This window comes from Apium graveolens, chromosome 2 (genome assembly GCF_009905375.1).
Source record: "Apium graveolens cultivar Ventura chromosome 2, ASM990537v1, whole genome shotgun sequence".
Taxonomy (NCBI): Eukaryota; Viridiplantae; Streptophyta; class Magnoliopsida; order Apiales; family Apiaceae; genus Apium; species Apium graveolens.
Genome location: NC_133648.1, coordinates 170,101,055 through 170,123,953, shown reverse-complemented (window position 1 = coordinate 170,123,953; position 22,899 = coordinate 170,101,055). Strand labels below are relative to the sequence as shown.

The 22,899-nt window shown below is 33.4% G+C and overlaps 1 long non-coding RNA gene across 1 annotated transcript; it reads right to left on the bottom strand.

Annotated features, from left to right (window-relative positions):
• Positions 1 to 18,823: 18,823 nt before the first annotated feature.
• LOC141706117 (uncharacterized) lies at positions 18,824 to 21,625 on the bottom strand. Its single transcript, XR_012568648.1, has 5 exons — positions 21,335 to 21,625; positions 19,850 to 20,029; positions 19,416 to 19,760; positions 19,213 to 19,283; positions 18,824 to 19,137 (listed from the first exon to the last, which is right to left on the bottom strand). It is a non-coding gene; the product is annotated as an uncharacterized LOC141706117 (long non-coding RNA).
• Positions 21,626 to 22,899: the final 1,274 nt, after the last annotated feature.

Genomic DNA, 22,899 nt, shown 5'->3' with positions numbered 1-22,899 from the left:
CCTTGACTCCCGCTTAATAACCAAGCATCCAACCCTTACCAAAGCAAACCTAGTGCATTAATGTCCTAAAATAGTGCCTCAACAGAAGGTGAGATCATCCATGCCCAAGAACAACAACATGCAACTAAAAATATAACATGCAACTCATGGAAACACTTAACAAGATTTCGGCTAAAGCATAAAGTTTAAATGTTTGCAAATTCGACTTGTACCTATTACTCATCCTTAATATTCATGAAATATATCTTCTCTTAATTATTAATAAGAAATTTATCATGGAAACAATCTATTTTAAGCACACATATTTCGAATTTATAGATTTTTAGACATAATAACATGATTTCGAAATGAGTAGCATGCAAAACATGGTTGATCATTATTTTAATATCTTAAAACTAGCATGCATGGCTAAACATGAATATGTAATGAAATTTCAGTAGCATGCAAAGGATTTTAAAGCAAGTTTTCTCCATAAAACACTTAGTTAACACATATATAAAATGTATCTCATAGAGAGCTCTTGAATTCACAAGAATCAAGAGTTTCTCTTTGGAGATCACACAAGAACTGCACATGCAACCATGAAACTTCATCTCCCAAGTCACAAAACTCTTGGGAAGTATATAAAATAAATGTAGGTGGAAGATTTACTCTAGGGAAGATGAGAAATGGAATGAAAAATGGAAGGGAGTGGGGGAATGGGGGCTTCGGCCGAGAGCAAAACGGAGGGAGGGGAGGAGAGAAAAAATGAGGTGTGTTGGAGTGTGGAGTGAGTGAAAAATGACTTCTCCCACTTTGTTTTTGATTTTATTGGCAAAAAGAATGAGTGGAAATGAGAATGTACAAAAATGACCTCTAGGTAAAGTTATGCCATTTTGCATGTAAGGTTAGTGTGGTAATTTGGTAATCAACAAATGAGTTAGTGGGGTTGGAAAGGTCTTCTTTGCCCTTTAAGAGAATAGAAGAGTGATTTGCATACAAGGGCTTCCATGTAATTTGCTAATTATAACAAATAAAATTTTTAAAGATTTATTTTTATAAAATAAAATACAAGTTCAAAAATTATAAAATTAATACCATAAAATAACTTGGATTTTTAGAAATTTTATAAAATCACTTTTGAAATTTGTGAACAAGATAACTTTTAAAATAAAATTTCTCCAAGGTTTAGAATATTCCTTATAAATCAAAAATAAGAGAAATAAATAAACTTTTGCTTTGAAAAATCATATACTACATAAAGCAAATATATAATGCAGAAATTTTCATTCACACAAATGTACAATCATTTAATATATTTGCATTCGGCTCTAATATTATACCAAGTCCACAAATATTACACAAAATGTCGGTCGTAACAATTCTCGTTCGATTTAAGTATAAATCGTCGATTTTTATCATCGGAAATCGATTCGATTTCACCAACCAATCCACGATTTATTAATCGTATACTCTTAACTACAATTATTGTATTATAAGTATAGTATCTGATGAGTTTCATCAAGAATTGAAGATTAAAAATGCAATCAGCATTTGGGCTTAAATAAAAATTGGGCTTAAAACCAAATTGGGTTGGATTTAAAAAAATATATGGGCATGGTTAATTTTTAATTTTGGGCTGGATAATTAAGAGATAATTGTAAATATATCTGGATTATATTTATCCTTTTAAAAATTTTGATAATTTTTAAATATATAAATATTAAAGAGAGATAAATATATATATGTACTTAAATAACATATATTTATAGAATCAATTAGATCATATATTTAAGACCAAAATAGATATATATATATATATATATAATTAACTAGAAAATAATTATTAGTAAGTATAAGAAAGACTTCTAAATATTTATAAATCTCATGGAATAATAAATATTCACTCAAATAAGTTTATTTTCCCGGTTAATCTGGGCTATTTAAGTTATCTTAACCCGATCAATAAATTTCTTTATTGACAAATCTGAGTTTCAGATAAACTTAATAACTTGATCGGGAGAATATCCTTATCGTTGAGACTTCTTTATAATTCTCAACTGTTCTTTATATAAACCATTATTTCATAAATTCCAACATTCCTAAATCCAAGCGGAGTTTAGTGAATCTCTCGGAATTTAATGGTTTTGTGAATATGTCAGCAAGATTGATCTCTGTATCAATATGAGTCATTTTTATATCACCTTTATTGACATGATCACGTAAAAAATGACGTCTCACATCTATATGTTTATATCTAGAGTGTAATACGGGATTCTTGCTAAGATCAATAGCACTCGTATTATCACATAAGATTGAGATCACATCAAATTTTATATTATAGTCAGCTAGTGTTTGCTTCATCCACAGTATTTGAGCACAACACTTTGCAGCTGCTATATACTCAACCTCGGTTGTTGAGATGGATACGAAATTTTGTTTTTTCGAAAATCACGAGACTAAACATCCACCGAGAAACTGACAAGTACCACTAGTACTTTTTTTGTCGACTAAATGCCCGGTATAGTCCGAATCAGAAAAACATACTAAGTCAAATGGTATTCCTTTTGGATACCAAAGACCAACATCGGTGGTTCCTTTAAGATATCTCAATATCTTTTTTACCGCGGATAGATGAGATTCTTTAGGTGCTACTTGAAACCTAGCACACTTACAAACACTATATTGAATATCGGGACGACTTGCAGTTATATAGAGCAAGCTATCGATCATTCCTCGATATTTCTTTGTGTCTACAAGAATTCTTTTTGGATCTTCCGTTAATTTATCGGATGCAGACATGGGAGTAGAGATGGGTTTGGCATTATCCATTTCGAATTTTTTCAACATCTCTTTACAATACTTGGATTGAGAGATATGGATGCCTTCATCGGATTGCCTTATTTGCAATCCTAAAAAGAAGTTTAATTCTCCCATCATACTCATCTCAAATTCTTTACTCATGTTATCAGAGAATTCTTTACATAGTGCATCATTTGTTGACCCAAAGATGATATCATCTACGTATATTTGTACGAGCAATATATCATCTTTTTCTTGCCTCGTAAATAAGGTTGTATCGGTCGTTCCCATCTTAAATTTATTTTCTAGTAGGAATCTGCTCAACCTTTCGTACCATGCTCTTGGGGCTTATTTTAAGCCATATAGAGCTTTATATAGTTTATAGACATAATCGGGATGTGTTGTATCTTCAAACCCGTGAGGTTGTTTCACATATACTTCCTCTTCCAAAATCCCGTTCAAGAATGCAGATTTCACATCCATTTGATAGACTTTGAAATTTTTATGACAAACATAAGCCAATAGCATTCGAATTGATTCAATTCTTGCTACAGGTGCATATGTTTCATCAAAGTTTATACCTTCCATTTGGGTATATCCTTGTGCAACTAACCTTGCTTTATTTCGAACTACCGTTCCATTCTCGTCTAATTTATTTCGAAGTACCCATTTTGTGCCAATAATGGAAGTATCATGAGGCTTAGGGACAAGTTCCCATATCTTTACTACGAGTAAATTGGAGCAATTCATCTTGCATAGCAGAAATCCAATCCTCGTCTAATAAAGCCTTTTTTGCGGTCTTAGGTTCTATTTGAGATAGAAAACTAAGATGATTCACAACGTTTTGAACTTGTGACCGCGTTTGAACTCCCTTCCTTAAGTCTCCAAGTAGATTATCTAATGGATGACTTTTTATAGTGGGAATTGCTTGAGGAAGTTCATCTTCCTTTTCGTCCAATTCTAATGGATTTTTATGTATGGGAGTCCCGAGATCCATATTTTCGAATTGTTGAATAACCTTTTCAATATCATCTTGTTCAATATTTTCTTGATCAACAAGATCTTTATATTTCGCCGGTGGTTTACTTTCATCAAAAGCGACATTCATAGATTCTTCCACCACAAGCGATTTAAGAGTAAACACTCGATATGCTTTACTATTGTTCGAGTATCCAAGAAATATACCTTTGTTTGATTTAGGATCAAACTTAGTAAGGTACTCTTTTGAATTTAATATGAAGCACTTGCTTCCGAATACTCGAAACTAGCTTAGTTTCGGAGTTTTGCCAAAATATAACTCGTAAGGAGTCTTTTGTTGTATAGGTCGTAGCAAAACCTGATTAAGAATATGGCAAGCAGTTGACATAGCCTCGGCCTAAAAATATTTAGGTCGACGATATTCATTTAGCATTGTGCTAGCCATTTCTTGGAGTGTTCTATTTTTCCATTCAACTACTCCGTTGGATTGAGGAGTGTATGGAGCGGAAAAATTATGTATGATCCCATGTTTATCACAAAAGTTGGTGAAACTTGAATTCTCAAATTCTTTACCATGATCAGTCCTTATATAGACTATGGTTTTAATTTGTTGATTTTGAATCCTTTTACATAAGGATGAGAAGGACTCAAAAGCATCACTTTTGGCTTTGAGAAATTCAGTCCATGTGAATCGTGAATAATCATCCACAACTACCAATGTATATGAGCAACCTCCGAGACTTTGTATTGGAACCGGACCAATAAGATCCATATGTAGTAGCTCGAGAGGTCTCGAGGTAGATACCATAAACTTTACTTTGTGATAAGCTCGAATTTGTTTACCAACTTCGCAAGCTTCACAAGTATGATCTTTATGATAGTTTAGTTTTGGTATACCTCGGACATGGTCTTTAGTTGATATATTCTTAATCAACTTCATGTTGGCATGTCCTAATCTTCGATGCCAGAGCCATGGATCATCATTTATAGTGATTAGGCATATGTTTACTTGCTTGCTCATGTCATATGTATACATATTTTTATTTCTAGGGAAAGTGAGAACCAACTTTCCAAATTTATCTAATATAGAACAATGAGTAGTGTAAAAAATTACCTTGTAGTCATTGTCGCATAGTTGACTGATGGAGAGAAGATTGTACCTTAACCCGTTGACCAATTGAACGTCGAAAATTTTAACTTTCCTATTTCCGATATCTCCGATGCCGACAATGTTTCGTTTACTACTATCACCAAATGTTACGCTCCCCGCGGTAACCTTTTTAATGTTGTTCAAGTGTGACTTATTACCGGTCATATGTCTCGAACATCCACTATCAAGGTACCATATGTCTTGTTTTGCGGCAAGACAGACCTACATACATGATTAGTTAAATTTATAGGTACCCCTTTGCCTTGAGGGTCCTGGGGTTAGTACATCATATATAATATTTGATTTATGAAAGAATCTAGGCGTGGTATAATTATCATTAGGCATGTAAGTATTTCTAGATGCATAAGGCCTAGTTTGAGGTAGATAATACCTAGAGCTATCATGAAATCTTGATGGAGCATGATAAACATTATATCTATTATTAGCATGGTAATTAGCATAAGCATTTCTACTAAGAGGTTGTTGCCTTCTAAATACATTACCGTTTACATGATATTGTGTGTTTCTATTTTGAAACATAGTTGGTTGATGAAACCATTGTTGCCTTGGATTTTTATATTCCATATTTTTGTGAGGCACATGTTTACAATCTTTCTTGTATGATTCCTTGCGAATCCATACATGCTTCCCCTTAATTTCACCATTTTTGAATTTGCAATATTGTATGGTATGTCCCATTTTATTGCAATAAGAACATTTATAAGAGGGTGATTCGGGTGAAGTCTTTATTGGTGATACAAATCTCCGAGTATTTTCTTTAGGAGGAGAATTCTTATTATATCCCAAACCTTCATGATTATATGAGGTTTTTGTATGCACCATTTGATCCAACATCTTATTGCCTTTTGTAAATCATTGAATGACTTTTTCAATATTTTCATTTTCTTTCTTTAAGGCATCAATCTTGTTGTTAAGGATTCTTTCTTGATCCTTAACTTGAGCTATGAGTTTATAATTTTCTTCTTTTAACCTTAGAGCTTCATTTTTAAGCTCATTGGTTTCTAATAGCTCTTTTTCTTTATCAAGATTTTTTTTATAAGATGTTTCTATATCTTGAACATTTGATTCATTTAGAATCTTTAAGTTCAATAGATCAACGTGAAGTTTACAAATATTATCATTCAATTGTATCTTTTCACGTTCCATCTCTTCGTCTTTGAGAATTAATGATATATTCTCCTTTTCAAGATTGAGTATGTTTTCTTGAAGTTTATTTACCTCAATCTTGATGAGATGGTTTTGATCTTTTAGAGATGTAATCTCATCCTCATCTTGGACTTTTGAGTCCATCATCCGAGTATATTCTTTATTTTGAGTATGATGAATTTCCTCAATTTTCATCTTCTCAGACCATAAAAAATGAAACCTTTGTTCAACATCTTTATATTTATTCTTATAATTTACTACAAGTTCCATTAAATCATGCTTATTCATATCTACGAGAGATAAATTAGATTCATCCAATAAAGATTTAATTGAGACATAGTTAGATGTTACCTCTTGATTTGAAGAGGAGATTTCCGTTGAGGTGGTTTCATCTCCGAGAGCCATCAAGCATAGATTGACCACTTCTTCACTAGCTTCCGGAGCTTCTTCATCTTCACTTAGATCCCAACCATTTTCGGCCATGAGACTTCGTCCCTTTGAAAGTTTAGGACATTTTCTTTTATAATGACCGGGTTGTTTACACTCGAAACACACATCTTGTGTTTCCTCCGGATATGATTCTTTGGGTTTTGGAGGAGTGTAAACTGGATGGTTTGTAGAGGCATTGGCATTGCTATAAGTATTTATATTTTGATTGCCTTTGCCTTTATTGTAGCTCGTTGACGGATAATTACTCTTATAATTGGAAGAATAATTTTGAGAGTAATTTGGCCTTCCTTTTGAGTTAAAAACTCTTTGTTGATTATTTGATTTTAGGAAGCCCTTTCCGTATCTTTGAGCTTTGCTTTGAAGCACACGATGAAGTTGTCTCGTGAGTAGAGCAATTTCACTCTCATCGAGATTTTGGAGTTCCTCGTTTAACTCTTCGTCGTTTTCATCTTCATCAATTAATATGGCCTTTAGAGCCATATTTTTCTTTTTATCCTCCATCTTTGGAGCAACCTTTTCCGGAACATTATCTTCTTCGTAAGCACGAAGATTTCCGAATAAGTTATCAATCTTATACTCATTTAAGTTGTGCATCTCTTTTATAGTAGCGACTTTAACCTTCCAACTAGGAGGTAGAGATTTGAGCACTCTTCTATTCTTTTCATTTTGAGTATAATTCTTTCCAAGTTGAGATAACTCATCGATTATACGAGTAAATCTTGTTTCCATATCGATGATATTTTCTCCTTCTTGGAGTTTAAAGTTCTCATATTCTTGGATCAATGTATCCATCCGAGAATCTTTTATATCAGTGGTTCCTTCATAGGTTACCACTAATTTGTTCCATATTTCTTGTGCCGACTTGCAATTATTTACTCTTTTATATTATTTTTCTGCAAGTGCACTTGTGAGAACCATTTCCGCCTTTGCGGCTATATTCATTGTGGCTTCTTCCTCTAAGTTGTATTCACTAACCTTCTTTTCGACGATGGTGTCATCGATAGTTTTGGTAGGAATGCGAACACCGTCTTCGATAGCCATCCAAACTTTGACACCTTGAGATCTAGCATAAATGCGAAACCTTATTTTCCATGTTGTAAAGTTGGTGCCGTCAAATAGAGGAGGTCGTGATCTAGATAGACCTTCACCACATCCAACGGGATTAATATAAGCCATTCCGAATCACTTTTTGTTGTGCCTGTAAATCTGCAAATCACTTAACAAACACGTTAAAAAGCACTGCTCTAATACCAATTGTAAGGTCCCGTCTGAGGGCTATTTTAAGCTAGAAGGGGGGTTGAATAGCTTAATTACCAATTTAAAAATTATTGTGGCATTTTAAAAATATTTTATCCCTTTTTAAAACTTTACCGAGTGGTTATGCAGTTTATATGTGCGGAAGATAAAGTGCAAGGAAAGAAAATACCACACGGTGATTTTATCCTGATTCGCGATGGCGCAACCTCTAATAGATTCGCTCACCCCTACTCCAGTCCCCGAGCTCCTCTCCCGGACTCGGGATTTTCCCTTATAATAAACTCGCTCCTTTAATAGGCGGAGAAGCCTTTACACCCTTTACAAGTATTTATCTTGGTGCGTAACACAAGGGTCACCACCTCAAAATAAATGTATTACCTACACAACTTATCTTAGACAATAACTCCCCGCTATTTCTTCAAAGTTGTTCTAGAGCCTTTGTGTGGACTTGGCTTCCTTAGCTTTTGCCGGTCTTGGATCTTAGTGATCCGGTCTTGGGTCTTTCCTCTTCTTCACGGTGCGAAGACTACTAACTCCCCGTTAGTACGTCTAGGACTTGGGTCTTAGAACGAGAATCACCTCACGTCACTTCACCTCACTACAAAACTAACAAGACAATCCACGAAACAAAACAAGTAGGAAAAGATTTGTTTTGAACTAGTATGTTACTATACTAACCCACAAGTAGTATAATATCCAAATAAGAATATTAAAACTAAATAGTTATACTTGACTTAAAATACAACAAGATGGTCAAGTATATTTATAATTACTCCTTTATAGATTTAATAAAGTTGTGGAGTAATATGAGAAGTCCCTTTTTATATTAAGCACTTATGGCTTATGACTTCTTTTGTATTCTTCTTCTTTCAATTAAGTATTTATGGATCGAAGAATACTTTAATTACAACCTCGGAGTTGTAATTTTACCTTTAAGTATATTAACTTAAGGTTTTAAGGTATACTTGTATATTGACGATTACACGGTCAAAGTATACTCTTTTAACTTCAAGGACATTTATAAGATTTATGAGTCTTAGCCAAGATCCAATTAAATAAGTACAAGTAATTGGCTTAAGATTGTGATTTCGAAGTTTGGACGAGTAATTACGAGTATTTTATAGATATCGTTGTATAACCCCACGGAACACTAAAGATGTTAGAAGGGGCTTATACGATCTGACTCGTAATTGTTTATATACATGATATGTGAGCCAAGATCCAATTAAATAGCTTAAATTAATTGGCTAACTCATGGATTTGATTCGTCCTTAATTTTAACGGATGATTACGAAGTAGTTTATATGGAACAGCTATAATCCCCTGGAACACTAAACGTGATAGAAGGGATTACACTTTTACTTCGTAATATTTTATATGTATGTTATTAGTTAGACAAGATCCAGTTAAAGAGCGTTAAGTAATTTTCTAAATCGTACAATCCGTTTTAAGATTTGACAAATTACGAAGTGTTTATATGAGACAAGTAATAATCCCCCGGAACACTAGAGATGATAGAAGGGATTACACTTTTACTTCGTAATTATTTTATGAGCACGAATGAATGTTAGGCAAGATCCAATTAAAGTGCAAGAAATAATTGGCTAACTCATACTTGTGTCAAATATAATCTCCCCTTGGAGATAAAGTACTTTTCTTTTTAGATCTTCTCGTTGGAATGATTTTTTACGAAGATCAAGTACTTATTCGAATTCCGAGTTCGAATCTAAGTTCTCCCTGAGAACTTCCTTTATAAGAGATCTTGTATTAGAGCTTAAGATGAAGTAGAGAAGTTAAGTACAAAGCATAAATACAAAGAACTCAAATAAGAAGCTAAAACTAACCACTTTTGACAAACGGTCGGAAAAGTTCGCCGGAGGTTCGGCCGGATTTTGGCTATTGGCCGAACTTGGGCAGCCCTTTGGGTGGCCGGGAAGTGGTAGTGGATGAGCTCACTTGGCGGGATAAAGCTTGGTTGGGTGAAGCTAAGCATGGGTTTCAAAAACCTTGTATATATGTAAGTATATAGAAGAGAGAGAAGGTTTTTGAGAAGAAGTGTGTGTATATAATTTGAAAGAGATGAAGAGAGGCACTTCTTTAGCTTGAATAAAAAGGGTTGGGGTGGGAGTTTATTTATAGGAGAAGTTAGGTGGAATGAATGGTGAAGATTTGAGAAGGAATGAATGGTGGATGAAGTGTATCACATGGATTGATGACATGGCAAGTAGATTGTGTTTCTTTTAAAGTGGGAAGGAAGCACAAGCTAGTACTCATTCAAATCTCAGCTGATATATATATATTAAATATATATTTTCCTTTTCTTTTATTCATTCCTTAATTACTTTAATTAAGGATTAAGCACCATTAATTACGACCACCCCAAAAACTCTTAAATAAATACCATAAAAAATCTGATAATTACTTAAATAATATAAAATGATGTCCTACAAGTTGTGGTCAACTTTAGTCAATCGTAGCTAGGTCAAACTTGGTCAACTGTGAGACCAACTGCCTCGATTTTTGTGCCCGGACAAAAAATCTCTGAAAGCTACGAAATTTTTACCATACTTAGAAAATACCATTTAAATGATCCATACCAAATTTCAAGTCATTCTAGCATGTGGAAGTATTTTATCTAAAATTGGAACTGTTCTGTTATCCTTTCTTCCGAGTAAAAATACCATTGGTCTTGAATTAAAGGAGATGGATCTTTTGACCAAAGTTTTGACTTGTATAAATACTTAAAATATATTTCCTAATATATGTGATATATTTGGGTGATATGAAATGTGTTTGAGTATTTTTTGAATAATTTTCTCCGAGAAATGCTGATTTTACGAAACGGGAGAAAAATACTGTAAGTATATATAATTGAGTTGCAGAATTGGATACTAATATTCCAATCATGAATATTAATAATATTTGAATAAAAACTCTTTTTATTATATGTAGAGATATATTTTGGGGCGAAGAGTTTAAATATTTTTGATATAGCACGAGACTTCTAAAGAATATTTCTGATAAATTCTTTATTCGAGCTTGTTGCCCATATTCCTGTTGCAACATAGATCTAAGAAATATCATATCTTGATGTTTCTTCTTTTATCATATTGCCTTAGAGATATATTCCATAAAGATACAATTTTGATAGTTTGCAAGAATGGAATATCTCTTTTATCTGTTTAAAAGACATGATTTTGCTAGTTTGACTTTTTGACTTTGATTTGGATCAATTAAATTCATTTCCTAATGGAGAGGATCTATGTGTTATTAATTTTATGTTTAATCGTACAAATACCAAAATAAATAATATATCGAAGATATCGTTTCAACAGGTAATCCAGTTCAATACTCAATGACAAAGCGCATCAGCATTAGGTATAATTTCATAAGGGAACATGTGATGAAAGGTACAGTGGAATTATATTTTGTTCCAACAGATCAACAACTAGCAGATATCTTCACAAAACCACTATGTGAAGCTACTTTTACAAGACTGGTAAATGAACTTGGAATGGTTCCAGGTTTTTTCTCTAAATCTGCTTAGTTTTTGTTCTCATGCATCAGACTTTATGATCAGTGTTTACAGATTATCTTATCTTCATGTAATCTGTTCTTAAATTGAAATACATTAAATGCTGATTGTTATCTGATGTGGGTCTATATACTCTGATAGTGATTTGAATGTTCTGTGGCTATTCAATCCAATGAGGATAATTGTGCTAGATGCTGACCTAGTAGTCTTTAACATACTAGAAATCCCATATCTAAATTAGTTGTTTATGTGGAAATTCATTAACACAAGAAAATTGGTATTTTGAGCTTAGTCAAATTTACTTTGTGTATCTTATTACTAAGTCACAAACTAGATTCTTGCTTCTTATCTGTCAAATTCTGATGTTAGTAAATCTTAAGGATAACCTAAATGCTGATAAGCCTCACTTATCTGAAGAAAAGAAAAGAAAAGAAAATTAAAGTCAGGTACTCCTTTGAGATCTAGAGTAAATATGTGGAAGGGAAGACCCGAGTGCATTGCTGGTATTTAGGTATATATTAGAAAAGAAAATAATTTTTTCTTGGTGACTTTTCACATTCTCTGATTATTGGAGAAATACTCTGATAATAGCATAAATTCTGATAGCAGTTGTGACTCATTTACACTGAAAAGCCACTGTGAAAAAGAATTCTAAAAGATGTATAAAATGAGCACAAACAGTTGAGGTGGACTCATGCATAAATTTATCCTATAGTAGACTTCATTATTAATGACAGATTTTAAGCACTTTTCTTAGTTATGCCTTATTTCTAAGATGTACTGAAGTTTATCAGACATTAATCTTTATCTGATATTCTGCTAATGCACACACTCTCACTCCATATGAATAATGAAAATTACTGTGGTGATTAAGTTGTTTTTGAAAAACAGTTAAGTGTCATTTGCATAAATTCTGAGGACAAGTTTTGATGGAAGTTCTGATGATTAAACTCTGAAGAAACAAGTCAGTATTCGTATGAAGAATCACAGAAAAAGACATTCACTTTTTGAGTATAGAAGCCATGTTCTGATGACTGTTAAAATCTGATAATAGTCAAGTTCTAATATTAAATTCTGATGGAAACTCTGATGCTTACGTGGCATTATTTTTTACTTGACTTATTTATCGTAAATACTGTAAAGGTCATATTTAATCAGAATATAATTAGGTGAGATAAAAATAGTCATAATCATTTGGATTAGTGGTAAACGTGTTTGTCTTGAAAAACTGCATGTGCACAGTAATTATTACTTATTTCCCATGCCCACTAACTCATGCTTTAACTATTGACTGTTTACATATTGCCAGGTGTAAACTGTCTTCCATACTTCACGTGGGTTGTATAAATAAGAAAGTTAAAAGATTTTACAATCTTTTACCTACTTCTCTCATTCTCTTATCTCTCTTATTTTCTCTCACCCACTAATATTCTCTGAAGCTCTTTTTCATACAGGCATTTTATCAAACACCTTGCAAACACTCTTTTTCTCACTTGATTTTTAACAAAAATAGCACCAAAAGATTTGATTTTCAATGGAGCTAAGTTTGTTCCTAACAATTACTTAGCTATTCTGAGCAAGGATGAAGTCCCAACAGATCTTCATTTCATCTAGGATTTCCTTACTCACAGTGAGATAGGCTATGTTTTGACTCAACCTATAGCTATCTCAGGGACTCAAGTGCTGGAGTTCTGGAGGCCAGGTATGTATGATGATGGTGGAGAAAATGGGTCCCCTAGTCCGATTTTCACAACTGGGGAGGATGAACATGTGGTGACCGTGGCCACAGTTCGACAAGCACTCCACCTGCCAGAAAACTGCAATTATTCAACAGTTGAGGAGCCAGCTCTTCAACAAATGATGGCCAGTGTGGGGTATAAAAAGACATTGGCAAAGCTGGGCCAGTTGAAGTGACCCAACATAAGGAGGGAATGGAGTTTCTTCTTTGACTACATCACAATAACCTTTGTAAACAAGTGTTCAAATTTTGATGCCATTCATATCCTTATTCAACAAATTGGGTATGCTCTAATTACTCAATCTCATTTTGACTATGCTAGTACTGTACTAGGTTTTATTGGTGATAGAATGACAGAAGACAGAAACACAGTCTATTTTGCTAGATTCTGTCAGCTATTATACAGTTTTTGTTGCTCCAATGCACCACAACTTGCTAGTGAGTTGATCTCACCATTTAAGCTAGCTAAGAGAGCTTTCACTGACTTATTATCCACTGATAATAAGTAAACTATTTTGAGACCCCTCCAAATTCCAATTTCAGTCAAACAGTTTTTAGTAAACTCTGATCCAACCACATACACTTCCATATATATTAATGTCCAACAAACCCAACCTCCATCAGCACCTACCACCACTACACAAACACCTCAAACTTTTCAACCTCAACCCACTCAACCCACCATCAGGTCATATTTCAAACCAACACAATCATCTCACCTCAACCATCAGCACATAACATCAGACCTTCATCTTCCAGGCCAAAAAGGGCTCAATTTGTTCCTAAATCTCCAATAAAGAGAATAAGGATGCTTCTAAGGGATGAGTTTGATGATGAGGAGGAAGCATAGGTTAAAGCATCAAATACTGTGACTAATAAAGCTGAAAATTTAGTTTTTCACAAAGATTCATAAGTTTAAGGGTCAACCCATCAGGTAAATGCTGAAGCTCAAAGTTCTGATACTTTGAAGAGGAAGAAAACTGCTAGTTCTGATGCTGCTGAAGCAACTCCTTCTCTACCAAGGAGATTGAAGAAAATGAGGGCTAAGAGGCATTTGGCTAAGCCTCCATCAGAGAATACTGAAGAAACTATGGAAAGGGATCAGGAATCTCTGATCTCAAATCCAATTATGATTGAATCTCTACCACCTCCAGTTACAACCCAAGACACTGTTCCTGATACAGTGGTTACACCTCCATTCTCTCCTCTTCATGAAGATTTCACAGTTAAAGATTCAGGCTTAAGTCCTGAAATTGACATCAACAGGCTGCACACTCCTATAATTCTGTATTTGGAAGCTCTAATAGCAACTCAGACATCTCCAACTCATTCTCCACTTTTAAATGCTGATGCTGAGATACCATCTACTCCAATAACACCTATTCTGGAGATAAATTTTGATGCTCAGAATCCATATGAAGTCATTCCTGCATCTCCAGTTGCTTCACACACTCTAGTGTTGTCATAACATACTGAATCTTCTTCAAGTTCTGAAGACAGTGTTTCTGTTCATAGTCTAGCTCCTGTAGTTAGAAAGGAAGCATTGGTCAAGAAATTTGTTGAACATGATGCTCCTGTACCTTGGGATGAAACTCATAGAGGAGTAGAGTGGACCAAGAAGTGGAATGATTCTGATTTCATTCCAAGTTCTAAAGTTCTGATAGAGCACATTGTTAAAGCTGATGAGATTGTGTTAAATTCTGATATAAAGACGCAACTCAAGATCACTGCTCTATCTACCAAGAACCTTCAAGGTCTTCACTCCCAAACTCAAGCAAAGGTTGATAAACTACAAGAATCAGCTAATAAGCTAGATATGCAGATCAAGCTTGACAAGACAAGGATTATCAGACCTACACTTGAGAAAGTAGAAGCAATTGAGAAAGCTCAAGAGAAGCAACAAGCCCAAATCTCTGAGGTCCTGGCTAATCAAGCTTCTCAACAGGCTCAATTGAATGATATTCAATCTTCAGTGGAACTTCTTCTCTCACTCCTACTATCAGATGATGCCAAAAAGGGGGAGAAGATAGTTAAGTCCAAATGCTCTAATGATCAAATACTGAAGAAGAAAGATGATGAAGCTGATGACCAGGGAAACCCTAGCAAGGGTAGAGATCAAGTTTAAAGTAAAGGGCAGAGCAACAAGGTTTTTTCAAGGAAACTAATTACTGAAGCAAACAAATCTTCTACTCAAAAGAAGATAAGTTATGAAGCTGCTTAAACTCAAAATCTGATAACAAGTAATGATACTCAAATTCTGTTATCAAGTTCTGATGATATAGCTTGATGTTCTGATACAAGGTGGAAGTCAAGATTCTCAAAAGTTCATGCAAACTCTGAAGCTCAAGGGGAAGCAGACAACAGTCTACTACAAAGATCCCAAGATTCAGACACTTGATGAGGAAATTGCTAGAAGATTATTTTTGAAGCATAATCCAGGAATGGATTTAGAATATCTCAAGGAGGAAGAAGCTAGGTTTAAAGCTGAAAAGAAAAATCTAAAGCCAAAAGCTTATATTGCAAAGAAACCTCCAAGGCCTAAGGTAAAAGGTATTGTGATGAAGGAGAAGTCAAATACTGAGGCATTAAAGCCCAAGACTAGATCACAGATTGATATTGATCCAAAAGACAAAGGGAAGAGAAAACTTGATGAACCAACCAAGCCACTGGAGACGAAAATTCCTCAAATCCTGATAAAACCAGTGTGTAAAATGGTTCAAGTTACTGATGACACTCTTGCTGAAGATAAAGATGTTCAAACTCTTAAAAGATGGAAGATTTCTGAAGAATCAAAGACAACCGGAAACAACAAGTTCTGATAAAGTCATCAAGACATCAACATCTAACAGTGCTCAAGTTGATTTAGACAAAATGAAAGTAGCTGAAAAAAAGAAACTTCTGTGGAAAAATGTCAAACCATCAGATCCAAAGAAAAGCCAATTGTTATCTGTTTTCATGATTGTTGGATTGAAAGCCAGAGAAGCAAGAGACAGAGCAGGGATAGGTTCTGATGAAGCTAAGATAAAAATAGGAGTTGAAGTGCTTACTAGAGATCCATTTATGCTGACTGACAGACCTCTTGAAGATGTTACACAGAAACAACTTGATAAGGTTATCTCTGTTCAAGTGGTACTGGATGCTCATAACAAGCACAATGTCAAGGAAAATATGATTCTATTTCTTGAAAATGGAAGGACATATTAGATGTCAGAATCAGATGTGCTAAACAAATCACTGAAAGAACTTAAATTCTTTCATTACCTTTTAGAGGTAAAGTCTGATATTACCAGGAGATGGTCAAAGTTCATATTGAAGACCATCAAAGATAAAGCAAGAATTTCCGGTTCAAGAGTTACAGAATTCATTCCTAATATTGTTGAAGATGATGGAAGTGAGATTCCTATAAAGAAGAATTTTGATAAGCTTGAAGTGTTACTAAATGAGAAATGTATGTGCTATAATGAAGATTCTTCTTATCCTAGGGTAATAAGAATGAATGATGGTTTAAAAAGAAACCATATCTCTGATTTAAGGACTGCAATCTATAAGATTGGAAGTCAGAATGAAGAGATGAAGCAAGTCAAGACTACACCCTCTCAAGTCCTGAGGATTAAAGAAGAAAAGCTGATATCAAGCTTTGTCAAGAATCATTATGGATTCAGATTGACTCAGTGAGATTGGTAAAAGCTTCAAGGACTGTATGTTGTAGTTAGTTATCTAGTTAAACTCTTATTTGCATTTGTACTTAAATGTTTTTGACATCATCAAATCTATTAACTTGTATATTTTGCATAATTTACAAGTTGCGGGAGATTGTTCGATATATTTTAGATGTCATGTCTAATATGATTCATGTTTAGTTTTTAGATCTTAACAAACATGACATATCAGGATTTACTGGAATTAGGACTTATTGGAAATCAGAACTTAATATCAGAACTTAAGGTCATATCAGAAACTTAAGTGCGGGAAGACTTACAGATAAGGAAGGACGTTGATTTACAGTAGAAGATCGAGACTAAAATAAAAGAAGATATGCATGGAAATATTTAGAAGACTGGAAGACTTTTAGAAGATATCTGATTGATATATTTTAGGAAACAGAATTGTATTCCATATCAATTAGAAGATATCTTGTAAATGTGTACTATATAAACACAGACTTAGGGTTTACACTATATGTGTTATCATTATCGAGAAGATTATACATTGTAACCTAGTAGCTCTTAGTGATATTTGTTCATCACTGAGAGAGAACAACAGTTCTTATTGTAACAGAGTTTATTCAATATACTTGATCTTTGTTACATACTTGTGTTAAATCGATTTGATTGTATAAACACTGTATTCAACCCCCTTCTACAGTGTTGTGTGACCTAACATATTATTTGGGTAACAATGATGTATTACTAGATGCCACTCATTGTTTATAATTTTATTAGAAAATAAAATTATTGCAAACATAATAATAACCTAAAGGGTCACACGCAAAGAACGTTTAAATGGCACTAGTACAAAAAGGGTCTATAGCGTCGGTCAAAACATACTTTTAGCGTCGTTCAAGTGGCGTAGTATATGCAGGCGACACTAAAGGTATGGATCTATTGCATCGGTTATTTAGGCGACGCTTAAAATTGTTATAAGCGTCGGTTATCGAAAATGCCGACACTAAACGTATAGGCATAAGCGTCAGTTATCTAAAAAACCGACACTATTGGTATAGGCATAAGCGTTGGTTACCTAAAATGCCGACGCTTTAGGTATAGCCATAAGTGTCGGTTAACTAAACTGCCGACGCTGTAGATATATGAATAAGCGTCGGTTACCAAAAATGCCGATGCAATAAGTATAGACCTAGTGCGTCGGTTAACAAGAATGCCGACGCTTATAGTGTTTTTAAAAAAAATACTTTTATTTATTTTATTGATAACCTTAACTTGTTGTCTTATATACATAATGCACCTCCAGAAGACTTTGATGAGATATTATGTATAACAAACAACAACCACAAATAAACCATAACAAATAATAAATATATTCGATTTTTAAGGAAAATGTATCGATCAAGGTTTCATACATAATTATGCTAAATATCTTTCTGAATCAAAGATTTCTATATACATAAGTATGAACTTTTAACATTTTACTTGCATAGTTACTCAAATCACACAGGACCTGCAACCACTTCCCCTGTATCTTTGCCGCCGCTGGAATTACAGTTCAATCTTGATCAGATAAACAATACCTTCTATTTCTAGGCACAACCTGTCCAGAATGATCAAATCCCAGGATAAACTAGTGGACAATGTACATGCACAAATTGTTGTTGGTCCAAGGACCTGACTGGAGGGTACATAGGTGGGTTCAAATGAAATTGATACTTAGCACAGAGATGTCGTGGGTGGGTTAAGTCTCTGCTAGCCACCTGTAGATCACCAAAAAAAAGTCAAAAATTAGTAACACACACCATTAGTATAGATAACCACTAGTACAAGCAGAATTACTATAAGGAAACCATATCAGAAGCAATTCATCATACATATATTATTAACATATTACTGATGATGGTAATTATTTTCATATTTAGCTTCCTCTAAGATAAGGGAATATGTTACCTCGATCTGAGAGCACCAGAGTAGTATAGTCGTTCTTGATCGCATCATGTGCTTTTGAACAGATCCTATCTAATGTCTCTTCCAATCCGTTTCTGCCACGTTCCTTCAAATACGTAATATCTACAACTTTGCTGAGCCTCTGTAGTTCATTTTCTTAATAGCTTGCATTTCATCAATCGATAGAAGGGGGCCTTGGAGTGACATACATTGACATTGTTCTTCATTGGTCTCTATCAGATCCCCTTCTGGACCAACCATGCACTCCATAGATGTAATTATCTTCTCCCGGATAGGATCAATTGGAGGATTTGTAACCTGAGCAAACATTTGCTTGAAATATTCAAAAGTAAGTTTCTCTCTGTTTGACATCACAGCCAAGGGAACATCATTCCCCATCGAGCCAAGAGCTTCAACAGCATCTTTTGCCATTGGTAGCAATAGCATCTCTAATGATTCGACTGTGTAACTGAAAAACAAAAACAATTCGGGTTATCTTTCATATTCTGGAAGAGTTTAGCCAGCAGGTCAAGGAGATACATACCCAAAAGCCCTCAGGGGAGCCACTAAACCATGCATTCCCATGTATTCCATATTGTCATCATTGTTAGATGCCTAACAAGCACATAGGTGAAGCCACTTAAGTTTTTTAAAATGCGGAAGTTTATAAAGTCATAGATATAATAGAAGAACAAGAAAGGTGGAAATAATCAAGATGAAGAAGGCATATATATTTATAATGCTTACTTTCAAGACTCCGGTTATGGGTGGCCACACCTTATCAGATTTGTCAACGGATTCAACAATGTTCTTAAGAGTTATCTTTTTCCTTTCAAGCCACTTTCCATAAGGTCGTGCTAGTGAGTATTGCTGCTTTAAAGCTTCATCATCTACAACAACATGCTTTTTGAAATCCACAAAAAAGCATCATTCCGGGATTCAGTTTTCCTTTCCTGGATACATCTTCTGGTGGGATATCCACCACCCCAACTTCACTTGCCATTATAACTCGTCCGCTGTGAGTAACATAAAAGCGACTAGGGCGTAATCCATTTCGGTCGAAGGTAGCCCCAAGATAATGACCATCAATAACTGCAAGTGATTATTATAAGTCAGCAAAAACACTAAACATTGCAACATCATAATTATATGTTAAAATCAACATCATGTAAGCCTCTTACATGATATTAGTGCTGGACCATCCCACGGTTCCATGAGCGCTGAAAAATATTCATACAAAGCCTTTCGTTGAGGATCCATATTTTCGTCATTCTGCCATGCTTCAGGGATCATCATCATAATAGCTTCTGGGAGACTCCTGCCTGCTCGAACTAGAAGCTCAAGGACACCATCAAAAGATCCTGAAGATGCAGAAACAATGTCAATAATCTATATGAATAAAAAAAGCTTTCACCATATTCAATCAATATCCTGTTCCATTTGATATGCCCTTACATCTAGTTACTGTGTAACTATATATACATGTATCACTAGCACAGGGGACTTCATTTTTCAGATTTTGTTTATACTCTGCAAGACCAGAGCTTTGGATATTATAAAATATGTTTAGAAGTCTGTCTATTGCTTGATTCTATTTCCATAAATAAGGAATATTAAGAAGTAGACTTAAATTATTCTTACTGATCCTACCAAGATAACAGAAGTGAACATACAATAAGTAGTAGGAGAATACATATATAACTTTGTTTCAGAGTCTGTCTATTGCTTCTGTTATGTCTAACATTCCAACTACACATTCACATAGCTGATAGAGCAACTCCACTTGACAGTACTTTAGGTTTATGAGTATATTTACAAGAAGGGGTAGTGCTAAAAATAATTTGAAATGCAGAAGGGAAATTTGAAAATGTTGTACAGGATTTTTCGAATCCCCTACATGATGGTAGAATTGTATATAGATTAAGTAGTTAATATTATAGAGCATAGGAATACGTAAGTTCTGATTAGCAAAAGAAAAAAGTAATAAATACATAAATTTGTAAAGGAGATCTCAATGTGCTTTCTTTGAGCTTGTATTTATATGTACTTCAAGCAGATAGTACCGAGAACAACATAATTCTTTCTTGCAGAATATATGTACAAGATGAGGTTCTTTAGTTAATATATGTGATCATTGGAGAACTCCTTTATCTTATACTCACCTGTTCAGGCTTGTATATGATACATCAAACATGATTAAGGCTGGAATATTTTACTAGATGCCTAAAATCAGCATTGACACTCGTGATCTTTTAAGCTTTCTTCAGACCATCAAACTGTTGGGAATTTTCTTGATTCATAGCCTAATATCCTCACCCTCTACTCTGCAGGATTGTCCTAACATATTTTGTTTGTATTAGCAAAAAATACACAACTTATTGACCTTATTAGTTCATGGAAAATCCGTGTTTAGTATGTTCTCGCATCCACTCTATATATCATCACTTCATTATACTACAACAGTATAATAAAAAAAGCCGGAATTTCACAACACAAACAGCTCAATGACAGCAATAATTAAACTAGACGATAATCAACACACACTCAATTTCACATTAACATTCTACAAACACCCTCAAAATCAAATCTTTACCACAAAACACTTGAATGACAACAATTCAACTAATACCCACAAAAAAAAGCATCAAAGAAGCGAAATTACGAACCTTTTCTTCGCGCTTGCTAGTGTAAACCTCAGAAGCAGAGCAATCAGCAAAGATGAGGATATCGCGAGTCTGCCGAACTATATCGACCGGAGATTTAGGCTAAGACTTGAAAACGCCCTTCATTTTTGCCGCTGACGAGAGTGTCTACTCACCGCCGTGACTTAACTAGGGTTCCACCGGACAAACAGATTCATGTTCTCTCTCTTTCTACGATCTCTGTCTCTGTCTGTGGTGGCAGTATAGATACAGCGATTATGTATGCATTAGTAGGAATCTGACTTATAGATTCAAACCTAATTAGTGTTTGGATTCGCAAATGGTCAAGAACAGAGACGACGGATATAAAGATGTGGGTTTGAATTGAAAGAAATAGTGGGGTTCCCGAGAATAGCGTAAAATATAGAGTAAATTATTTATATTTGGATTCTTTCATATCACCATTATATATTTTTTAAAAAAATATAATCTTTTTCTTGTATATAATTTTTATATAAATGAATTTCGAATTGATCTAAAATATAAATAAATATACTCATAATATATTTTTATAATAAATTTTGCAAAAATGATTTTAGTTACATGTGATTACTCATCATTATGTTTAAATCAAAATTTTTAACTATGTTAATAATTATTATATTTTATTTATTTTTAATATCAAAAATTAAAAATATATTTTAAATTTTATTACATTTTTATAATAAATTTTCAAAAATGATTTTGGTTAGATGTGATCACTCATCATTATGCTTAAATCATAATTTTGAATTGTGTTAATAATTATCATATTTTTATTTATCTTTAATATCAAAATTTAAAAATATATATAGATATTTTATATAAAATAATTATATTGAAATAGAATATAAAGTATCCGATAACAAAATATTTATATAAATATAAAAAAAATTAGTTAAACAAAACAAATTTTTGAAAGAAGTTTAGATTACTCATCATATTTTACATCAAAATTTTGAATTATGTTAATAATTATTATATTTTTATTTTTTAATATAAAAATTTAAATATATATTTTTATATAAAATAACTTTATTAAAATAAAATATTAAGAATTTGATAACAAAATATTTATATAAAAAATAGTCAAAAGATAGTATAATATAAATAATTTTAGAAGAGAATTCCAAGATATTTATTTTGAAACAAATATTTCTATTTTAATAACTTAAAATTTTTATTTTGTTAATCGAAATAGGATCTCTTCTCGAAGAGTAGTATTTTTAATAACTTTTTCTTATATAGTATGGCAGATCATATTATTATTCACATGATAATATAATTAATGAAAATTCTCAATTATTTGAAAATCCAATCTTTCTATAAATTTTAAAATAATCATTTGTAAAAAAAATCGAATACTTTAATTACTCACAATATAATTAAAAAAATTGGTACAACTAAATACCAGTTAAAATTTGAATTTTAAAAATAATTAAAAATATTTAAAAATAATAAAATACAAAAAAAAATCACACTCACCAAACTTGACGCAATCACTTGTACAGACTGAGAAGTAAAAGGAGATCATCAGATGCCAGAAAAAA